This window comes from Lissotriton helveticus, chromosome 7 (assembly GCF_964261635.1).
Source record: "Lissotriton helveticus chromosome 7, aLisHel1.1, whole genome shotgun sequence".
NCBI classification, from domain to species: Eukaryota; Metazoa; Chordata; class Amphibia; order Caudata; family Salamandridae; genus Lissotriton; species Lissotriton helveticus.
The window spans coordinates 924,962,954-924,985,873 of NC_136068.1; the positions used below are offsets into that span (position 1 = coordinate 924,962,954).

Consider the following 22,920-nt stretch of genomic DNA (forward strand, 5'->3'; position numbering starts at 1 on the left):
ATCTTGCGCGGAGTACCCTGGAGATAAAAGCATGGGTGCCGGTAACAGGGGAGCCCCTTGCCCAACAAAACAAGCAAGTTTGTTTATGTTAAATGGCTCCATCAGTTTACTGTTAGGCGTGTCTGCCTGGTAGGTGCATCCATCTTCAGTTAAATGAGAGGGTTTTTATCATAGCAAGATGCAGAAGCTAACTGGGTAGGTAAACACATCGACTAATAATAGTTACATTGGTGGTTAGATGGGCAGCACGGGAAGTCAAAAAAGATAGCTAGGTCAGTGGAGGGTGTGATGGCAGATAGACACAGTAGTAGATTTTTGGGAGTTGCAAATGAATAAATATATATAATGATACATTGATTGACAAGTGTGTACATACCAAGGTGCTGCAGCTAAAAAAAGGAAGCACACAAACTGATGGAAGAATTTGTGTACGGTTTTATATGTACCCCATCTATTTAGCTTCTTGGTATACATAAACATTTTTCAGTAGAGAAAATTGCACAATGAAGCCCTCCATATGAGTGGGTGAGAGGTGCACAGTTGAGCCCGCCCTCTTCGGGTGCAGAGACCTTGAATTGAACTATTGAACTTCTTTTTGTTCACTCCAGTCCCTCTGGCCTACATTCCCCAACAGTAAGCTCCCTCTGCCACTGCCTGCAGCACCTCTGGGGCCCGGCCAGCAGGGCAGAGGAGCACGAAGGGGCTCTGCCCGTGCTGTCGGAGATCACTCGTGGGGTGGCATCGGCCACTGCTCAGGTGCGCCTCGATAGGCATTGTGCCCCCTCCCTCCACAGCCGTCTTCGTACTATGGTCCTGAACTCACCTGCAAATGAAGGCTGGTATTTCTGTGGAGTCCACAAATATTCAGATTTGAAATCGTCCCCTGCACACGCCTGACTCTTCACAGTTGAATGAAGACCATGCTATATTTTCCTAAATATACCTGTCGGGTGCTGTTTAATCTCTCGCATCATGTGTGACTGTGTTCAGATTTCATTGTGCAATGAACTTGAAGTTGCCAGGCCAAATATGGCTTCAGTTTTTAGATATTTGCACCTTACTGTAAGAATTGCGCCCGCTTTACTCATAATGCGCCCATCAGACTTCTAACTGATGCAAGTTACTCCTAAAGATATATGTAGTCACACTGTTATGTTACCATTGACACAAAACAACTTTCGTGGCTCTAAAGCACCAACGACTTCATGGTGTTTCTTCCCTTGAAGGTGAAGCTTAGAGTGTCAGGGCTCCCATACAAACGCACCACTGTACCTTGAATCGAGCACAGCAGGTGATGTAACACACCGGCTGCCTTCGGTCCCCCACAAAAGCTGCATTGTTCGCGGGGCAGAGGCGGCCGTGCACGTCTTCCCGCCGCAGCACCTGACAGCCTGTTCTGCGAGTACCCGCGCCCGTGAGACGTGCACACGCTGTCGAAATACTCAGATCACGGACCCTGTCGCAAGGTATTGCACTAAATATGCCCGCAGCTGCCTTTTACCTCGTTCAGTGCCGCACGGAAAGCATATGTACCAGCATGCAGAGTAGCATCACGTCTATTTTTCTCTCTCTCTCTATTACACCCATATTTGCCCTCTCTGCCCCCACACCAATTTCTCACAGCTGTCCATTCTACCGCCGCCTTTCTTTTTTCTTTCCTGTCTGCTCTCTCATCCTTTCACTTTAATCTTCCTTTACCTCTTATCTCTCTCATCTGTCCCTCCCCCTTTCGCTCTCTCTAACAATTAATTGTTTTCTTCCCTTTACACTCTTTATCTCTGCTCATTTCTGTCTCTCTGTTAATAGAAATCTCCTTTCCACACTCTCCCACTAAACTGCCATTCACATGTTCATTATGCTTACTAAAGGAGATGTAGTTTATTATACAAAACCTCTGCCAAGCCAATTTGCAATGTAATAGGTCTCGCATCTACGCAAGTTTAAGCTATTAGCACTGTAAGTGACAATGCTTTTGATCATAAATGCAATGCAATATGTCTCGTATTTACGAGAGTTTAAGCTATTGGCATTATAAATAACAATGTCATTTATGTATGTTTTAAAAATGAAAACAAAAATAAATGGCATTGTCATTTACAATGGCAATAGCTCAAACTGGTGTCAATGCAAGACCTATTGCATTGCAAATGCGTGTTTATTTACTGACCTGAGATGGAAGAGTGGGTGGACTGAAGCAATGGGGAGTGGATGGGGGAAAGGAAAAAGCTTCCCATGAGGTAGAGCAACATGAGTAGAGAAGTAACGCAGAGCACGGGGGAATCAGGATGTTTGGTGGGAGGAGAAACACAAAGTGAGAGGTTGTAAAATGAGGGTGACAGCACCACGGAGCACAGAGTGCTGGTGTTTGGTTGAACTGGGAGAAGCACACATGGGAGAGAGCTGAACAAAATATACACTACCATGGAGTTCTTAAGCAAAGTGTAGTTACCTAAATGCGAACAGTGGAATGCCTTATTCAAATTTTCAAAGGCATATACTTACCCACAACCTGCGTTCGGCCCACATGAACCTCTTGGTCACACCCTCCTACAAACTGAAGCGACAAGGCGGATGCAGAATCGCAGTGCTGGCGCCTAGATTCTGGAACAGCCTTCTACTTGACATCAGATTCTGCACCGACCTCTCGAGATTCAGAAGACTTCTCAAGACATGGTTATTCACCCAGACATATGAATAAATAAACAAGGAACCGGTAACTCCTAGAAACGGTGCCAAGAAACCAATTGGGGTACGTGCGCTCTAAAAGTAATTTTAACCAGTAGCAGCTCCTGGAGGAAGTTGCGAGTGCTGCAACGCCAAACCGGCGATGCAGCACGCAATGACATTTGTTTTATTTATTTATTTAGTTACTGAACTCAATTTGGCCTTAATCCGGAGTTTACTACCCCGCCCCGCAACACTCCCTCCAGGAGCCACTACTGATTTTAACATAACAGTGGAAGCAAAGAAGCCAGTTAATCAAAGATATGTTAAAGAGGATCTGCTACAAGGTAAGGCACAAACACAAGATGGAAAAGCGGGGACAAGGAAAGTCATTGAATAGCAAATTAGAAAATAAGAGTGACGATAAAGCTCAGCTCACCATTTACAAGCAATGGGCTGGATGTAAACCCGTAAATTCTTGGTAAGCCCACATTAGGTTTTTTGTACTGAGACAGCTTGCACGATATTGTAGGCTTGACCTAAAACAAGAAATTATGTCACATGGAAATGTCATTGACTTTGTGAGTAGGCTTTAACAATCAGATAGTAGGGAATCTCCTGGCATGGTATCGTCCGAAAGCCTCTACATCATTTTATTTTATATTTATATTTCAAGAGTGCGTGCACTGTGAATACCATCTCCTCGATGGTGTTTAAAATATGCATTAAAAAAGTTGCAGGGAGTTCCCCCAGTAGCACTACACACCTTATCAAATAATGGGAATTGTACTATGTTTCAGTTAATCTTTCTTGATTGCTGTTTATTGAATCTTTTTGAAGTTTTGAATGCATTTCTTTTTATTCCATTTTCTAAAAAATTGTAGGCTTCCTTTATCAATTGATAGCGATAAACAATGCTTAAGATTCTTTTATCTCTAAATATTCGGACCAATTTTTGAGACGTTTCAAGACGTATTATTGAAGAGAGTATTTTTTCTGGAATATCTGCAAATATCAATATCAGACGATGAGATATTTTTAAATCAGATAATTGAGATATGTTTTAATAAATACAAGTCTCTTTATTTCGTTCTCTGCGTAATAATTTTGAGTTGGGCACAAATCAATCTTCATTTTCTAAGTGTTCTTGTTCATGTGGGGTTTAGTCCCTTCCGCCACCAAAAATATTTTTCCTTCTCCTTGGGTTACTATCTAGGTAACTTTTAGACCATTTCGCTGTCTAACACGTTACCTTCTATTCCTTCATTGAAACCAGAAGTGGGTCATCTGAGTCCATAGAACATGCAAAGTCTTCTGGTTTCTGTGTAACTCTGAATGAGGTGATTCACAGTCTCTGCTGAGTCTGATTTTGGAGGCACATGATTTAGGGATAAAAGTTCTCCCATATGTCCCATCCAGCGCTCCATACCCTCTTCTCAAATTACTTTTAACATCTGTGAACCACCTGAGGGTGTTCAAATTGTAACTCCACCCACAGTAATGGATGTATCTTGCCCGCTTACAATACTATGGGGAGACTGGTGGTTAGTGATGATTGTAAGGTGCGAGCTCACAGACCTTTTTACCTGTATCACTGTGAAAGGGTCAGGCATTATCCTGATGCAAACTTATTTCAGTTCCTCAAAACTCGGGTCCTTCATTTCTTACAGCAAATGCTGAGGAGTTTGTGTTTTTTTAATGCAAGCCCCTAGAAGTCCACAGTGATTGGGCACACAAATGAAGTTTCAGTTCAGGAAGCCTTTGTCCCGATGATTGGAGCCCCTGGAGCCTATCTGAGAGTGTTGAAGGATTCCATACCCATATCTTACCAAGCATGGAGAGCTGCTGGGAAGAAAAAACTGTGGAAACGAATTTGGCTATTTGCCCAAAGTTCTAGCCACCAACATATCAACATCTCAATGGATGTTTATCCTTTGCATGTGACTATATGTCTCTCCGACCATGTGAACTGTCGCCCAATGACATCTAGTTCTGGAAATCGCATTATTTGCAGGAGTCAGTGGTTCCACTCTAACCAAGCAACTCCTCTTGCCATCAATGGATGCCGTACTTTCACGAGGGTGAACCTGTCAGTGTGGGGCCACAGCGCGAAATATGTTGAAGGTTACCACCTATCGTTATCTACTGGCCCTTAAATTTGGGGATATCCCAGTGGGAGCCATCCATGACGCACTAAGGCATTACCATTACTTCCAAGAATTCCTGTTGTGGTTGTATTTTATACCCAGAGCTAGATGTTTCTAGATTTATTTGACGTGCCTAATCTTAACTGTTTTACATTTCTTATAGGCAAATTAATTAATTTTTCGCTGCACGGATGACAACTTGGACTGGACACTGACGTGTGTAAATAATGTTTCACATTTTATCTGTGTACCTGAACCATTATCACCTGCTGCCTTCAGTGTTGACAACCTTGCTTCCCATGCAGAGTCAATAATACAGGGCGTAGCACTTCCGGTTCAATGTTAATTTAAATCCACCATGTGATCTGTGGTTTATCTCTGGCCAATCATGAAAGGCCATGGTCTCACTGTGAATGTAACTTCTTATCACCAGGGTTGGGAGGCAATAGTGAACAGCAAAACCTATCATGGAAACGGCCACACATGGGTTGGTACAACTACTAAGCACTTGCGGGTTTACAAACACTAAAAGCGTTATTGCAGAGCATTCAAATGCAATGTAGTGGACTGGTGAATGAGAGGTGTGTGTTTGTGTGCATGTGTATGTGTGTGTGTGTGTGTGTGTGTGTGTGTTTAGTGTGTGTGTGTGTGTGTGGGTCTTTCTGTTACATCATGCAGAGTGCGTCACCTCCCTCATCATTTCTGGCAACAGGCTGGGAACTCTTCCATAAGTGAGGGATTGCAGAAGAGGGCTTCCTGAATTATGCAGCTGTGCCATTCTTTTGAACGAGGGCAGCAAAGCACTTTTACCACACGATTAAGGCTCTGATGGCACGCGGACCTTGGACTTTTGTTTGCTACGGCTGATGGTGACAAGAGGGGGAACCTTAATTGAATAGAATAAAATATCTGGGGGGGGCTTGGCTTGTGCCTGACTGCAATGGCGGCTCCTCCGTGATTCTCCGCGGCGGCTGGGAACCAAGCGGAACGAACATCGCGCATTTTGACACGCATAGTCCTGAAATTGGAGGACAAGCTGTGCGAAACCATGTGGCCCTAGGTGATATCTTTTTGGCAACTCCCACTTACTGGTAGACTGAGTTTGAGGCAAAAGTATCCTGTGACGCGGCTCAGTCGAGTTTGCGGCTGCCATTTTGTCATTTTTGTGCCGCGGACGGAGTTGTTTCTCCAAGCGGCATTTCAACACTTCAACTTGCTCCTTGCCTCAAACGGATTTCAGCGGATTCCATACATCATTACAGGTACTCTTGGCAGGCACTGACATCCACCAGCCTGCATTTCGATGTGACGCTGCTCAATTTATTGCCGCCATTTTGTAACTCTTTTGCCCCAAGCCTCTCATATTTATGGCGTTTTCGTTTCTTCAGACATTGCTTCATGTCCTTCAACTGACTGCAATACTTTCTATCAGTTTTTCCACATATTAATGCAATATACCAATTTAAAGCTATCCTTAGCATCCTGACTACTTCAAGTGCATGCTTGGTCTTCTCTTGACTTTTCTTATATTGAGTTTCATTTTACAGAGATGCTGCCTGGTTTATTATATCTTTTTGGTCATATTTGTGTCATGTTTTGTTTCGCTCTTTAACCAAGGCAGAGAATGTTGCTAATTTTTGCTTTTTCTCCACAAATGTACACATTATTATTAATGTCATATTTTTTAAGATACTATCATATTGTTGTATTATTCAGCTCTGTTCCTTCTAATGCAACCTTTTATTTATGTGCTTAGGCTCACTAACTTTATATGCTCGTGACACAGAGTTTCTTTTTCTGATTATTTTGTATCTTGATGTATAATCTTATTACATTATATTGGTGAGACACCTATTTCAGGTTTATGGGAAGATTATCTAAGGTTTCCTCATTGCCTCAGCCTACACCTCACAGATTTCTAATACTTACTAGTTCTCGTTTTGACTGTTTATACATGGAGAACTCGGACATCTCCTCACCTGTGGAGAAGTGTGGCTCAAATGGTTAGAGCAGCAGACCCTGATGCAGAGGTCTGGTCCGGGACCAGGGTTCAATACCTGACTTGGTGGATCTTGGGCTTAATTTCCTCGGACCTGATAATTCTCGCCTCGGTGCCTATTCTAATCATGGTTCCCACTCTGCAACCGTGGGCAATAGCTTGCTTAATCTCCACAACGGCCCCAACAGCGCTGGGATACCTGGCTTCATCTTGGGGGTGCCCAGGAGTGGACATTCCACAGGGAAAAACCAGGAAGGGTTCCTAAGCAGTATAGAGACACTGCCGGGACACCTCCGTTGGAGGTAGCTGTGCGCTTTACAAATGGCATTTACATTTACATTACATTTACCTAAAGGTGCTTCAACGTCTCATAATACCTATACTTCTGTTGTCACTAAAGCTTCTACGAAACGGCTGAAAAAGGACCCTCCTTCTCCGCCTAAACAATCGAGTTCTGTAACAATGGACTTACTACTTGAAGAAATTAGAGCTTTGAGGCGATTTATGGAGGCAACTAAATCCACACTTCAGATGCTCTCTGACAAATGGTCGAACATAGATCAACGGGTCGCTGTGTTAGAGCAACATTTTGAGTCTTTCTCCTTTTCTACCTCCAAAGTGGACTCTATTTCTTCACAGGTCTCCATACTTCACAAACAGATTGAGAATTTGCAGAACAGAAATCGAAGGAATAACCTTCGTACTTATGGTCTTCCTGAAGGAATGGAAAGTTCGGATCCGCCCACTTTCTTCAAAACATTTCTTCCAAATCTTTTTAAGTTGCCTGAGAGTACTACTTTGAACATTTCAAGAGCGCATCGGCTGGGACCACGATCAAGTCCAACAACTTCTTCAGCAACACACCAACCGAGAGGAGCGATCTTGTATTTTCTTGAATACACTGATCTATTAAAGGTCTTGTCAGCTGCGAGAGCGATGAATCGCATAACGTGGTCAGGAAAATCTTTGTTTTTCTCTCAGGACTACGCTAAGTTGACTGCTGATCGATGTAAGGAGTTTTTGTCCTTAAGACCGCAGTTACGCTCGATAAATGCAAGATATGGTCTTTTTCACCCCTGTTTGTTCAAAGTGACTATCAATAATAGAACCACAAGCTACGAGGATCCACTAAAGCTGAAGAGCTTTCTATACTCATGTCACGCTGACACAATGGAGACTGCCTCGTCAATAAGCTCTAATTAGACAGTATGAACTATGTTATGAAAGTTATCTTCTCATGATTTTTGAAATAATTGCTAATTTACTTGTTCTGCGTTAGTGAGTTAATACTTGAACAACAATCATTTTACATTGTTATTCTTTACTATTGAATTTACCTATTTTTCTTTTTGTCTTAACAGGTTGTATTTGCGTGTTACCTTTTCCCTCCATTTTTTAAGTCCGTTCGTTCCGTTCTCCTTCCCGCCTTCCCTTGTGGGTCTTGGACGTGTCATTGTTCAGTGTGGCCTTCCATTCCTCCTCCTCCCGTATGTTCCGGATTTTATGTAAGTTTCTTTTTTTTCTGGTCTATCTTCTATCTTGTTTCTATTACTTTTCTCTTCCTTTCTTTTTCTCTTTTTCTAGTTGCTATATCAGCCCATGCTTCCATTTCATTTTTTCTCTCCACTCTTCTTCAGGGATCATTTTTCAGTCTCTTTCTTTTTTCTTCTTGCTCTTACTTTTTTACTTTTCTTTTTCACTTCCTATTCAGTTGGTTGGACGTTCATTATATTCTAATTGGTTCAAGATGTTCTTCTCATTGGAGTTTTTTATATCTTTGTAACTTTTTTCTATGCCCTTAAAAATCATTTAGTGGAATGTCAGTGGTTTACATTCACCCATTAAGCGCCAGAGGGTTTTGACGCACTTGGCTAAATTGGACACAGACATCGCATGCATACAAGAATCTCATTTATCAGATGAGGAATCTGCAAAACTGAAAAGTGGGTGGTTAGGAGAAGTTCTCTTCTCCTCAGGTGATGGTAAACGTAATGGAGTCGTTATTCTTTTTCGCAAATCCCTGTCTATTAAAATATTATCACATTGTCATGATCAAATAGGTAGATGGGTGTTTGTTAACCTTATGTTAGATAATATTCCAGTTTCTTTATTGAATATTTATGCTCCTACAATTGGTGACCCTTCCTTTTGGACCTCTTTGTCCCAACAAATCATACATTGTTATGATGATAATTTTATTCTTACAGGTGACTGCAATGATACTTTTGATCCCTTTTTAGATCAAAACTCACTGAGCCCATTTATACCTCACTAGTCTCATAAATCATTTGTCCAAACCATAAAACAACACAAACTCATTGACGCCTGGAGACTTTGCAATCCCACGTTAAGGGAGTATTCCTTTTATTCACCAGCACATCACACTTACATTTTTGTTTCTCATAACATCTCTCAATCATTTATCAGGGTGGATATTGGTTCCATTTTGATTTCCGACCACACTCCTGTTGCCATACACCTTCATGTTTTGAATAAACCTAATTCTCCTCGTAAATAACGTTTTAATAATGCTCTCCTTTTGGACCCTGTCTTTACTTCCTCTTTCACCTCCTTTTTTAAAGAATATTTCACTCTTAACCAAACGGATGATTTGTCCTATCATACAATTTGGGACGCATTTAAAGCCTCAGCCAGAGACTTTATTATTCGTTTTGTATCCAATAAGCGTAAAAAGGTACTCCAAAACACCAATGCTCTTCTTACCAAAATTTAAAAAATGGAATATTCCTATTACTCGTCCAAATCAAAGGATTGTTTATCTGAACTTTTAAAAATCAAATTTCAATTTAATCGGGACACCACTAACAATGCTTCTAATTATCTATTACAATCGAGCGCGAAATTCTATGGCGGTCAAAATAAAGCCGGGAAATTATTGGCCAACTATCTAAAAACCAAACAAAATAAACTTACTATAGAATCTGTTTTTGGCTCTGATAATTCATTAAAATTTAACGACGATGATATTTTGAATGAATTTTTTCAATTTTACAAAACACTATATACATCTGAAACCTTATCATCTGATCACTCCATCTCTCATTTCCTTTCTAGAATTCATTTTCCACCTGAATTACATCTGGATCTCTCTTCTTTAGAACTTGATATTACTCAGAAAGAACTTCACACTGCTCTTAACATTCTTAAAAAAGATAAAGCTCCGGGACCAGACGGTTTTACCGTAGAATATTTGACTCATTTTGCCTCCTTATTGACTCTCATATTGCATACCCTTATCCTTACCTTTTTACAATCTGTAGGATCTACTGGTTCTTTTTCTGATGCGCTTATTTGTCTCATTCCTAAGGATGGCAAAGACTCTCAACATTGCAAAAATTACAGACCTATCTCTCTGGTTAACATAGATTATAAGATTTTCTCGAAAGCTTTGGCGCTGTGATTTGAATCTCAGATGCCCGAGCTTTTAGGGACCGAACAATCCGGCTTCGTTAAAGGAAGACTTATTACAGACAACACCAGTTTATTTTTTTATATTCTCTCCAAAGCTTCACATATATTTCACCCTTTGGCTGCCATCGCTTTGGATGCAGAAAAAGCATTCGATAGAGTTGAATGGCCTTATCTTTTTCGTACAATTAAATGGCTTGGCTTTGGTCCTAAAATTATTGCTTTAATATCTATCCTGTACTCCAACCCGAGAGCTGCTGTCACTGTGAATGGGAGTATTTCTTCCTACTTTAATCTTGCACGGGGAGTTAGACAAGAATGTCCTCTCTCCCCATTTCTTTTTAATATTGCCCTGGAGCCTTTCTTACTCAGAATTTGACAAAACACAGAAATACATGGCTTCACCTTCCAGGACTCCAAAATTAAAATGGCAGCTTATGCTGATGACGTTCTTTTATTTTTATCAAATCCCCAGATTTCTTTACCTGCTTTTATGGAAGAGGTGGAATCCTTTGCGTCGGTATCTGGCTACAAATTAAATAAAGATAAATGTGAAATGTTACCCTTGACGAAGTATACTTTTAGTGCTGATTTTACTGCCTCAGGGTTCTTATGGAGTCCCCAATTCATTAAATATTTAGGTTTAAGTTTTACCCCTTCTATTGCAGGAACAGTGTCAAGTTGTATGGAAAAATGCATTAATAGATAATCATCCTTGACAGCAAAATGGCACCCCTTGTATTTATCCTGGTGGGGTCGTTTAGACCCATTAAAATGATGCTCTCCCCCATAGTTTTATACACAATTTTAAATATCCCGTGACCGATTCCCCTCAAATACTTAAAAAAAATGAATTCTATTTTATCTGCTTTTCTGTGGGGAAACAAGAAGTCACGTATGTCCATTCGCAAACTGACTCGTCCTAAATCAGAGGGGGGGACAAACTTTTCTGACTTTCCTCTTTACCACAAATCTTTTATACTAGCCCAATCCTCGCATTGGTTTTCGGATCCTTCTACAAATTGCCCTCTTTGGACAAAGTTAGAACGATCTTTTATTTCCCCTTTTTCCTTTCACGAATACTTATCCTTCATGCGCAAACCACAATTTGTTTCTACTCCTATTCTTAAGTATACCTCGAAAATTATTCCCACCCCTTCTCTCATATCTTTTCTTGACTTTCCTATATGGCACAATACAGACATTTTAATAAATGATAAACCTTTCTTTTGGAAATCTTGGCATTGTCGAGGGATAGTATGGGTTCATCAATTATATTGTCAGAATTTAATTATGCCCTTTACACAGGCAAGTGATGTTTTAGGTCTTCCTTCCTCCTTTCGCTCTAAATATTCCCTTTTAGCACAGGCTATTCAATCTGCCTACTTGCATTTCACAACTTCCCCTTCCGATGCATCTGCTGCACTTACTCATGTAGATAACTTAAGCACTTTGTTACTTCGTGGTTCTAAAGCTTCTACTATTTACAAATGTTTACATTCCCCACCTATTGCACAAGACAAAACTAAAATAGAACTGTCCTGGGAGAAAGACCTGGATATTTCCTGGACTGTGGACTTTTGGAATAAACTATGGCTTAAGCTTAGGAAGTTGTCTAGAGCTGCAAACATGACACAGACACTCTTTTTTATATACAAAAGACTCCTACTCACTCCCTCCACCCTTAATGCGTATTGCTCCGACACTTCACATACATGTTGGTCTTGCTCGTTATCACATGCTGATTTGTTTCATATTCTTTTTACATGCAAATTTGCTCGAGATTTTTGGGAAAAGGTTTGGTCACAACTCAATTCGATTTTTCACTCCAATCACTCCTTCTCTATTCTACATATCTTTTTGGGTAGTTTATCTCCTATTTGGGAACATACTCACATGAATATAAGAATCATTGATTTATTGGAGAAGTGTGGCTCACTGATTAGAGCGGCAGACCCCGAGGCAGAGGTCTGGCCCGGGACCAGGGTTCAATTCCCGACGCGGCAGGGTCTTGGGCTCAATGTCCACGGACTCGATAATTCTCACCTAGGTGCCTACTCTAATCATGGGTCACACTCTGCAACTCTGGGCAATAGCTTGCTTAATCTCCACAACGGCCCCGAAAGCGCTAGGATGCCTGGCCTCACCTTGGAGGTGCCCAGTAAGGGGGCATCTCACAGGGAAAGCCAGGAAGGGTTCCACAGCGGTATACAGTGCCAAGATACCTTTCAGGTGATAGTGCGCTTTACAAGTATAAACACATTTACATTTATTATTAGCAGTAGCTTTCCAACAAATAACCAAGAATTGGAAAGATTTCTCCAAACTTTCATATTAAGCATGGTGGTATGCTGTTTGTTATAATCATAGATTAGACACTACATTTGTATATCCGCAACATTTAGCACCCAAACATTTAGGGATTTGTGGGAACCGGTTATACTATTCATAGACACTAGTGCCAGACGCCTTCCCTCTTTTACACCTCTGCAGCAAGAAGTAGTTAAACCTCCATGACTTCCTCTATGTTATTATATAGCTTTATTTATACTTCTCATACATTATAATGTTTTACCAACTTTGTAACATTTTCTTTTCCATCTTGCTGTGATTTATGATAAAGTTATTTTTATTGTTTAGATAATATTACATTGCTTTTTTTTTCTTGTATGCTTTCCAATCCAACTGATAGATTATGTATACTCTTATTATTTTATTGTTTTTTATATTGTTGTACACTATTGTATTCTTTTATCTTAATAAATATATTTTTGAACTGAAAAAAGAATAAAGGATCTGGGCAAACACTGCATGTACAGTCTGAGCTTGGAAGCTGTCACCTTGGCACGCCAGGAACAGGGTTGGACTGGCCTATCAGGTAGTGCCCTTTGTGGTAGTCTGACACATCAGAATGTGGGATGGGTTTTTAGCAGTTTTGAGACCGTTTTATTGTCAGGTGGGACGGGTTTTACTGTTTATTTCCCATACATTACCCGTTTTTAATAACTAAATGCTTGGCTAATGTGGGACACTTTTATTTTGGTGCCTGGGCCTTTGTTTTGTCCCAGTCCAACCCTGGTGGGAGCAAGTGTTTACAACCAGACAGAATTACATCACTGCTCGTAGGAGCCAAGCCACTATGGGTGTCTTTGTCAAGTGTGTAATGAGGACTATTTCCCAATTTTGTGTTGGGACCCCAATGGAATAAAGGAACTTTTGAAAACTGGGGAAAAGCCTAAAAAACAAGAGCATGGAAGGAGAGCGGATTTTATATTGAATACTCAAAGCTGAAAAAATTGCAGCTAAAATCGCAAAGATCTTTTCTGGGAGCTTTGAACAATCTATCTATCTATCTATCTATCTATCTATCTATCTATCTATCTATCTATCTATCTATCTATCTCTATCTATCTATCTATCTATCTATCTATCTATCTATCTATCTATCTATCTATCTATCTATCTATCTATCTATCTATCTAATCTATCTATCTATCTATCTATCTATTATTGACAGCAACATGCACAAAGGATCTCTTTCTGGAGATTTAGAAACCGAAGTGCTAAGAAAGTAAGAAACACCCTACCTGCCAGTCTTATTTTGTCAAATTGCTTCTTCTTGAACAGCAGATGATTTCCTAAGATGTGAAGCACTGAGCTTGAATGTTTTATCCCGGAGAAAGTGAAAGTCCGACCTCCAAATTTAGTCAGCCCTAACACAAGCATATCGATCGGACACCAGACTATGGGAGAGGGGGGTTTGGGGATAAAGAGACATTATGTTTTGCTAAAAAGGAAGGATGTGAACAATAGAATGATCTACAAATAAAGCATAGGTATGTAAAAATAATTATATTGTGGGAATGGACCGTATTGGATACGTATTGGATACGGTCCATTCCCACAAGGAGACCTTCATACTCCGGAGTTCAACGAAGTTCTACACAACCCTTTGATACGATACATAGGCCCTGATGAAGTTCAATCCCTTTGAACGAAACGCGTTGGCTAAGGATTTTTGCGCATATTTGTTGGATTTTCAAAAAAAGAACGTTTTTCACATAAAGGAAAAAATCGACCATTTATTGTTACGGAAACAAACCACTGGTGATATAAAATCTTGAAATATAACAATCCCTTCCCCTCCCTCCCAATAACATGACATTTATTTGTTCAAGCATGTCTTGTTGCAGCACATTAAGTGACAAGAAGTTCGATTAGCGATTGAACTCTTTGGTTCAGTATATAGTAGGAACATTCCCAGACAATGGGACTTCAAATATAGCCACAGCAGTCGTACAGACATAGGTGGTTCCCAACCGTGGTCGCCCCATTGGGAGATATGGTAGGTCTAACCTGTCACACAACTTATAACGATTCTCCCCCTTGTACAGAGCAGTATTCAAGGTATGGGCATTTCTAGGGCCTTGAAGGAATCCAGTAGCAAGTCCCATTCCATCGCTATCGGTCGCTTTCACAACACGTGATATTCTACCCGTCAAAGAGCGTTGCTCTCGGCCACCCCCCATCTCTCCACCACATCCCTCCACAGGGATAGCATTGGAGGCGTGCCAGATTTCCACCTCCTTATCAGTAGGCACCATGCCAGTAGGAGCACCAGGTCTGCAAATCACGCCCCCGCCCTCACCCTATTGCATTTGGGGCACAGGCATAGACCCAGTATACAGCTTCCAACTGAGCGCCAGTGGGTTTCACCTGCTACCTCCTCCTGTGTGGTGTCAATTTGTGCATAGTATAGAGACAATGCATAGCATGTGCATCAGGTATGCATCCTCTTCAGGACATCTGGGGCATGTTGAGGAGACATTTGGGAGATAGTATAGAGCCTATGTGGTGTAAGGTATGTGTGATGCAGAATAGAGTATTGAATACCTTTAAATCTAGAGCTTCAGGAAATTTTCTTAGGGAATTCAAGGAGGAAGGTCCGTTCATTATCTCTAAATTCTCAAACCACATCTACCTCACACCCGGCCTTCAATGGAGCAAGAGAAGTTGCTAGATGCCCAGCAAGTCCTCGGTATAACCACTGCATCAGATTCCTGCCATTGCCCATAATATGCATTGACTGTATGAATTCATGCATGGGTGGTTATATTCCATTTGTGGACCAGTGATGTCAGATGTATCATATGATATTCGCGTGTGTTAGAAATAATGAGTCCTGGAGACCCTGCTCATTTATAAAGTCTGCTTGACTCAGCAGACTACCATCATCGAATAGTGCCCCCTATGTGGTCACTCCTTCCAGCTCCCATGCATGGAAGGAACACTGTGTTAGAGTGCCAGTCAGTGTAGGTAGGCCCAGTAGAGGTATGTTGGGGGCATGGGGAATATCTCATGGTCACTTTCCAGCATGTGACAGCAACTCGTAGTAGTATGTGGGCACTTGAGGGGGGATGCGAGCCGGGCAGAGCAGTTTGTGTAATTTTCCCTGTGTGATCATGCGGTGTGTATGATTTGTCTCATGATGGCGGCCTGCCAGCCAATAGGAGAGCCATTGTAACTGGCCTGCAAGGCAATAAGATTTAATGTCCGTTGCCCCATCCCTTTGCCATCTGAAGGCAGCTGCAGCTATACGAGAGTAATATGTCCTCTGCCGTGACCCCATAATAAATCTATCAGGAGAGTATTCAGAGTTTTGAAATATCAAGCTGATTTCACTACGGACAAATTTACCAAGAAGTAGAGTAAGTGTGGTAGCATTACCATCTTGGAGATGGCTAGGATGCCAGCCCCCGAAAGTGGTAATTTGGTCCAAAAAGTCATCTGAGATCGGAGGGATGTGATTGGCTTGTGGAGGATCTCTTCCAGTAGATCTTATGTGCCTCTGTATATTTGAATTCCCAAGTATCTGAATGTAGTGGGTGCTACCTGAATTGGTTTATCTTCAAAAGGGACAGTCGGGGCAAGGGGGTGTCAGCAAAGAAAAAAGCACAGGACTTGTCGGCGTTGACGGTCAACCCTGAAATGGACTCAAAGAGGGTAAATGTCCGGGCTACTGTGTGAAGGTTTACTTGCAGATCCTCTGAGTAAATATGATGTTGTCCGTGTAAAGAAACAGTGTGTGAACTGTGGGCACACTAGAAATTCCCCAGCCATGAGCGTCTTGTCAGAGCTTCTGTGCTGGGGGTTCTAGTGCAATCACAAATTACATTAGAGAGAGCAGGCAGACCTGCCTTTTACCTCGTAGAATGGGGTAAGCTTCTTAGATATGTACTCCAGTTCCTGGCCTTGCTTTGAGAGAGGTGTACAACAGTTCTACCCATCGTATATAGTTAGAGGGGATGCCAAAAGTCTAAGAGCAGCTAGCATATAGTCCCAGCTCAGGTGTTGAACGCCTGACCAAGATCTAGAGAATAGCAGCCCGCCCATGGGGAGCAAAGGGAGAGTGCATCCATGACATGGTATATTCTGCATATATTTAGAGATGTGCTGAGAACAGGCACATATCTGAATTGATCCACATAGATGAGTTTGGGGAGTAGAGGGAAAAGCCTATGAGCCAGCAGCGTACTTAGTATTTTGTACTCAGTGTTTAGTAGCGATAGGGGCCTATAGAATGCCATCTCAGTTGGTACCCTCCCAGGTTTCAGCAAGGAGGCCACCAGTGCCTGTCCTGTAATGGAGACTAACACATCCCTCTCCAAGGAAGAGGTTAATAAACGCTCCAGCTGTGGCACCAGTTAAGTATGAAAAGTAGCATATAATTCCACCAGTAGCCCATCCATCCCTTGGGTTTTGTTTCGGGGGAGTTCCTTGAGGACTTCCTGGATTTCATCGGCAGACAGTGGGCCCACAAGGGCCCACCTATCTTCATCAGAAACCTGTTGCAGGGATAAGGCATCCAGAAGATTACAAATCCCCTGGTGGCCAGCAAAAGAAAGGGCTGTGTATAATTCCGCATAGTAATCATGGAAGGCCTTGTTTATCCCCACTTGAGTAGTGACATAGGCCATCTGCGGTGTGAAGTATCTAGGATGGGCACTGGGGGTGTTATCTCTCTAATCATCTGTGCAAGCAAAGTGCCGGATTTGTCAACCTCTTCATGTGCCGTTTGCACATATGACCTATAACCAAAAACACAAAGGTGCTTTAGGAGTTCTGCATATTCAATTCTCACTGCCTGGAGCTCAGCTGGTTTGGTTGCATACGTTACTGCCACTCGCTCCAGTCCTCCCAACTCTGATTCCATGCATATCAGCTCCCGGTGAACTGTCTGGTGAGCTCCCCCAGTTGAGCTAATCGATGTCCCTCTCAGCACCACCTAGAGTCCTTCCCACTCTATGAGTGATGAAGAGGCCGTGTCCGTGGTGGATTTGTACAATGTGTCGCAAAATATCTCATCCTTCAGGAGGTGGGAGTCCAGTCTCTATGTGGGGATCAGGATGGGCACCCAGCCCAAGGTCAGCGTCAGCTCCGATACAGTTTTCCCTAGGTAAGTAGTATGTGTAACACGAGCAAGGAGAGAGGTGGTGCATTGCATTCGGTCCAATTGTGTGTGTAAAGCATGCTGCAGAGAAAAGCAGTATTTTCACATGCTCCTATTTCCGCAATGCCAGGCGCCTAAGAGTGTCCAGCCCTGCAACCAGGTTTGTAGAACCTTGGCCTGCCACATCAAGGCTGTACCCGGGAGGGGAGTGTACGATTGATCAAGATCTATGTCTGATACTGTGTTGAAATTCCCCCTACGACCCAGGGGTATATTGTTCAGTCGGCGAGGGCAAAGGAGAGTTGTGCGAGAAATGTGTCTTGTTCTGTGTTTGGAGAATATATACGTCCAATCACAATAGGCATGCCGTCTAGAATGCCTCGGAGTAGGGTGTATCGGCAGTGCAGGTCTATTCTTGTGTCAAGAGCCTAGAAAGGGACCCCAGCTTTGATCCATATGACCGCCCCGTGCAAAAGCGAAGAAGGATGTGTGATATATTTGCCCCCTCCATTTTCTCCTGAGTTCGAGCTCGTCCACGGCAGTGAGGTGCGTTTCTTGCAGGTAGACTATGTGTGCCCTCCATCAGTGAAACTGAGCATATATTCTATGCCATTTATGTATGGACCCATCTCCCGGACATTCCATTTGAGTATATTATATTGGCAGAAAGTAGTCATGAGTAACTATCGCATAGAGTGATGAGTATATGTATGTGCACAAACAGGAGTCATCGTGTGACAAGTGTTTCAGGTGAGTGTATGTCATTAGAATAAATCCAAAACCAGTAACATACTTGGTCCAAAGTTAAAACCCATTCGACTAAACATAGAAAGCAGAGCATACTAACATTAATACAGATCATGCATTTTCTCATGGGGTAGTCTTTGGCATAGTGGCAAATGAGACCTCCAGTTAATTAATATCCTTTTTTAAATCCACAGGGGTCCCTCCAGGCCCAGGACCCAGCAACCATTTACAGAGAATAGAAACCTAATGGGAAAAAACTAAAGCCCACGGACCCTGTACACTTCAGTGTACAGTATTATAGAACAGAGTCATAGGATCAATGCTTAGGTGTGGATACATAACATATCATTATCAACCATGGCCGGAACGATCATGGCGGGCTATCCATCCCTAGTGGCTCTCCGGGGCTGTAAACACAGGGGGGGGGGGGGGGGGAAGCAAAAAAGTGTGGATCTGTGCCCACATCCTCATATCACCAGGCTGCACATTTAACGGTATTTAATTATAGACCCTTCACCTCAATAAATCATTTGCTTGAGAATTACAGAGGGAGTAGCGCCATACTGCTCTCAGAGTCAAAGTGTCTCGTGCTGTCGAAGGATGTTCCATCTGAAGGAAATGGGTGGAGAACTCTGAGAGAGGTGGCCAATATGACAGACGCACGTTAACCCTCCAGAACTTGTGTCTGCGTCGGGCCAGTGATCCGCGCCCCTGTCGTTTCGACATTCTTCCTCGACCTCCAGGGGATCTCCGTTTTGGCTGGGGAAGTGTGTTGGTCACCAGGCATGGAAAGCTTTGGAAAGGTGAGTTCAAGCCAGTCCCATGCAGTCTCAGGAGATTCAAAGAAGGTGCTCTTGTTGTCCTGGATGATTTTGAGCCAGGTTGGGAATAGCAAGGCAGAGGTGAGGCCCAGTGTATGCAGCTGTTTTTTAACTGCCTGAAAGGAGGCCATGCTAGCATTGAACAGAGATTGTATAGTCTGGGAACAGTGAAATTAGGGCATTATTGAATTGAAGAGGTGCGTTTTCACTGGTGCTGCCAAGGAGGACATCTCAAACCCTGTAATTTAGGATTGCAGCCACCAGTGGACGTGGTGGCGCTCTAGGGGCTAGTCTTCTAGTCGGGACTCTGTGCGCCTGTTCTAAGCAGGCCATTTTCTTGAGTCCAGTTGGGGCTACTACCTCAAATAACAATTGTTCGATAAATTGGGTGGTGTTAGGACCTTCTCTATGTTCTGGCAACCCAAATTTCCGAAAATTGTTGCGACGGGCTTGCCCCACCACATCCTCTACTTGGTTCTGCAAAGTGGCCATTTGTTGTTTGAGCTGCGCAACCGCAAAATGGCAGAGAGACTACTGAGGCTAAAGAAAGGAACAGCTGAGGGTCATGAGTGGCGGTCGTAGCGGAGGTCCCAAGCTGAGATCGGGAGCTGGGTCCCTTGCAGCCATGTAGTAGCCCCAGTGGGATCGGAGGCGGCGGACGGTGTTCCTGGGTCCTGTGTGAGGTGCTCCGGACCGGGATCAGGACGGGCGCTGTCTGAAAGTACCTATCGTGGCCATAGCTAACCTGCTTAGGCTCCAGGGGGACAGCCGGTCTATGAGGCGGCCCCAAGGTATCGAGACCAGCTGCGGCTGTAGGCCTCGAATGCACTGGGCCTGAAGCGGAAAGAACTGCAGGCAATGCAAGATTCCTGCGCTCCTGCGGCCCATGAACGTGAGGAGAGGCCCTTGAGGCATGGGGCTGTGCGGGAAAAATGCATAGATCCTGTGAGCTGTGGGGGCGGCTCAGGTCAGTGAGATGCTGCCCCGTTGCATGAACCACAAGGTCTTTTGACAGCGGGGCTGTAAGGCTCTGTTGCACTACGATACTCTACCTGATAGACATTGGTGTTGTGGGGGTTAGACTGGATCCCCCTGCCCCCTTCAAGTGGCGCTTAGTTTTGACCTGGATGGTTTGAACACTTCACTACAGTGATGTGCTGACGAGTCTGTCCTGGCTCTGACTGCCTGCTTCCCATCCGGGGTGTGGGGGGGCCCTAAGCATTACCCTGTGGGCCTGTGCTGGCTGATGGGCCCTAACAACTGCACCCGGGCACAGGCGCTGGTCTCTGCTTACACTGCGGTGATTGTCTGCTGCCGGTCTGTGACACTGTATACACCCTTGGGGGTTGTGCGGGCTGCCCCCCGCTGTGGTGTTGCCAGAAAACTCCAGTCCTGTCATGGACTGAGGCCTGTTGGTCCAGGACTGCAGCAGTTGGCAACTACTGCTGGAAACTCCATACTGCTGCTCCTGAGAGATAGGCACGGCTCCCAAACAACAACAGCTGGCTGCAATCTTCGGATGATTTACCTTTTTCTGCTGTTGGAGGGCCCTGAGAAGAATTGGACTGCCTTATCACCCCTAAGCAGCTGTGCGCCCTGTAATATTCCGGCTCTTGCTACCCTGTGGTGAGCTAAATGACAGGCTGACATTGCTGCGGCCTAAAGATATCAACTGTGCATTGGGCTAGCCAATGTGGGTATTCGGAACCAGTCCTCATCGGGCACAAACTCTGCAGTCATGGGACGAACGAGGGGCAAGACTGACATCCCCTGTGATCTTACTCTGTCCCAGTCCACCAGATCAGATAGCTCCCCTGTGGCCCTCACTGATGATTGTATCCCTCCTCCCACCGTGGACTCCCCGGAAAACTTAGAACTTATACTGAGTGAAATTGTAAGTCCAGAGCAGTCACTGAGCAGCGTTTGGGATCACTCCCAACAGACAGCAGCATCCTCAAAACTGACCCCGAAAAACTGGCAGACAAAGTGAAAGACAGTGCGGTTACACTGGCTGACCATGTTCCCTGGAATAAAATAAACGTTTTGGAATTTCATTTAGATAGTATTAAATGTATCATTAATTTTAATATACATTCAGAAATATTATTTTTGTTAAATTTGTTTGTGCATAATTTTGTGAAATATTTATTGCATTTTTATGTATACGTTTCAACGCAGAATTCGAAAGTATATAATTTAATTTCTATTCGTTTTTAAGTGTTTTTGTAAGATGGTAATTATTTTACTTAACATTTTTCATTTGATGTATTTTGTGCTGTAATTACAATTGCCATGGGATGCAGGGATGACCAACACCTCTCATTTTTCAATGGGAGCTTGTGCTAAGGCCGGTTTACGGCCGTAACACGAGCTCCCATTGAGAAATGGGAGCATGCGACCGAACAGTCTTCAGTCACATTTTAATTAGCTGGTCGGGACCGCCGATCGGAGGTCGGTCGGTTGGTCCCAGGTCCGACACGGTGTCAGGCGAACACAAGTCCACCCGACATGGTAATCAGGCTCAAAGTATTTGTATTGTAAAATACATTTTCATACTTTTTTTTAAACATGATTGTCGCGCAAATGCACTTTTTTTGTTTTAACAATGTGAACATTTGTAAACATATATTTCTTTTCTATTTTTAATACATTATTTAAACACATATGTTCGCCATTTTACATTTTTATAGTTCTATCACACATATATTTATATATAATATACATATATATGCATTGTAACCTAAATTTTTTGAAAATATAATACATTTTGCTTCATATATGCAACTGTTTTTATACATTGTATATTCAGAAGCATTCATTTATTAAATTGTACTAGACGTATTTTCTATGGTTATTTTTTATTATAAGCTTACATTTTAGTGCATCTATATGTGTTTACATGTATCATTTTTAAGATGTTTACAATATTTGTATATAATAAAGTAAAATTTAAAGAAATAATATATTTTAATCTTGCATTGTTGTCTAGGGGGTTTGAATCTTTTGTTGTGTTTATTAAGCTGCCATTTTTTCTACTTTAGTCATTTTATAGTCTATCTTTATTGATTTGGGCTGTTCCTGGTTGCATTGGGTCGTGGTTCCCAGTTTCTGTTGTCTGGTTCAGAGAAAATTATTTTTATATTACTTTTTGGGGCTTTAGTGATATGAGGGATTTGTTTAGGATTAGTTTAGTTAATGTAGGTACGTGTTTGTTAGTATTTTGTTTAGTTGGTGTTAGAAATGTTTTGTAGTTGTGATAGTCAAGTGAGGTAGGCCTCATTGTATTGTAGCTGTAGGTTTTTTATGTTTGCTGATTATGTATTGAATGCATGTGTTTTTTTACATTGTATATTGTATTGTAATTTCTATGGGCTTTATGACATGTATGGCTAGGTGTTTTATTTTTCTAATACAGGTTTCTTGTTCGTACTGTTAAAGATAACATTTCTTGGATGTATTTTTTTTTAGTGATTTTATTTTAAAGTTCCTTGATTTTCAGGTTTTCCTGAAGTGTTTTATTAAAATGTAGTTTTCTGGGTTTTGGAATGTCTCCATTGACGTTATTTCAGAGAAAGTGAAAGTGAAATGAGCAGATCTGCTCATTTCACTTTCACTGCATCAGCCCCGAGCATCAGATGCAGGTGGGAGAGGTATTGTTGGAAA

The 22,920-nt window shown here is 42.5% G+C and overlaps 1 long non-coding RNA gene across 1 annotated transcript in view; it reads left to right on the top strand.

The window, feature by feature from the left end:
• Nucleotides 1-22,920, top strand: part of LOC144767135 (uncharacterized) — a 222,657-nt gene that overhangs the window by 133,397 nt on the left and 66,340 nt on the right. Inside the window, exon 3 of the long non-coding RNA XR_013598071.1 lies at nucleotides 8,172-8,315. This is a non-coding gene — a long non-coding RNA (uncharacterized LOC144767135). The remainder of the gene's footprint in view (nucleotides 1-8,171; nucleotides 8,316-22,920) is intronic.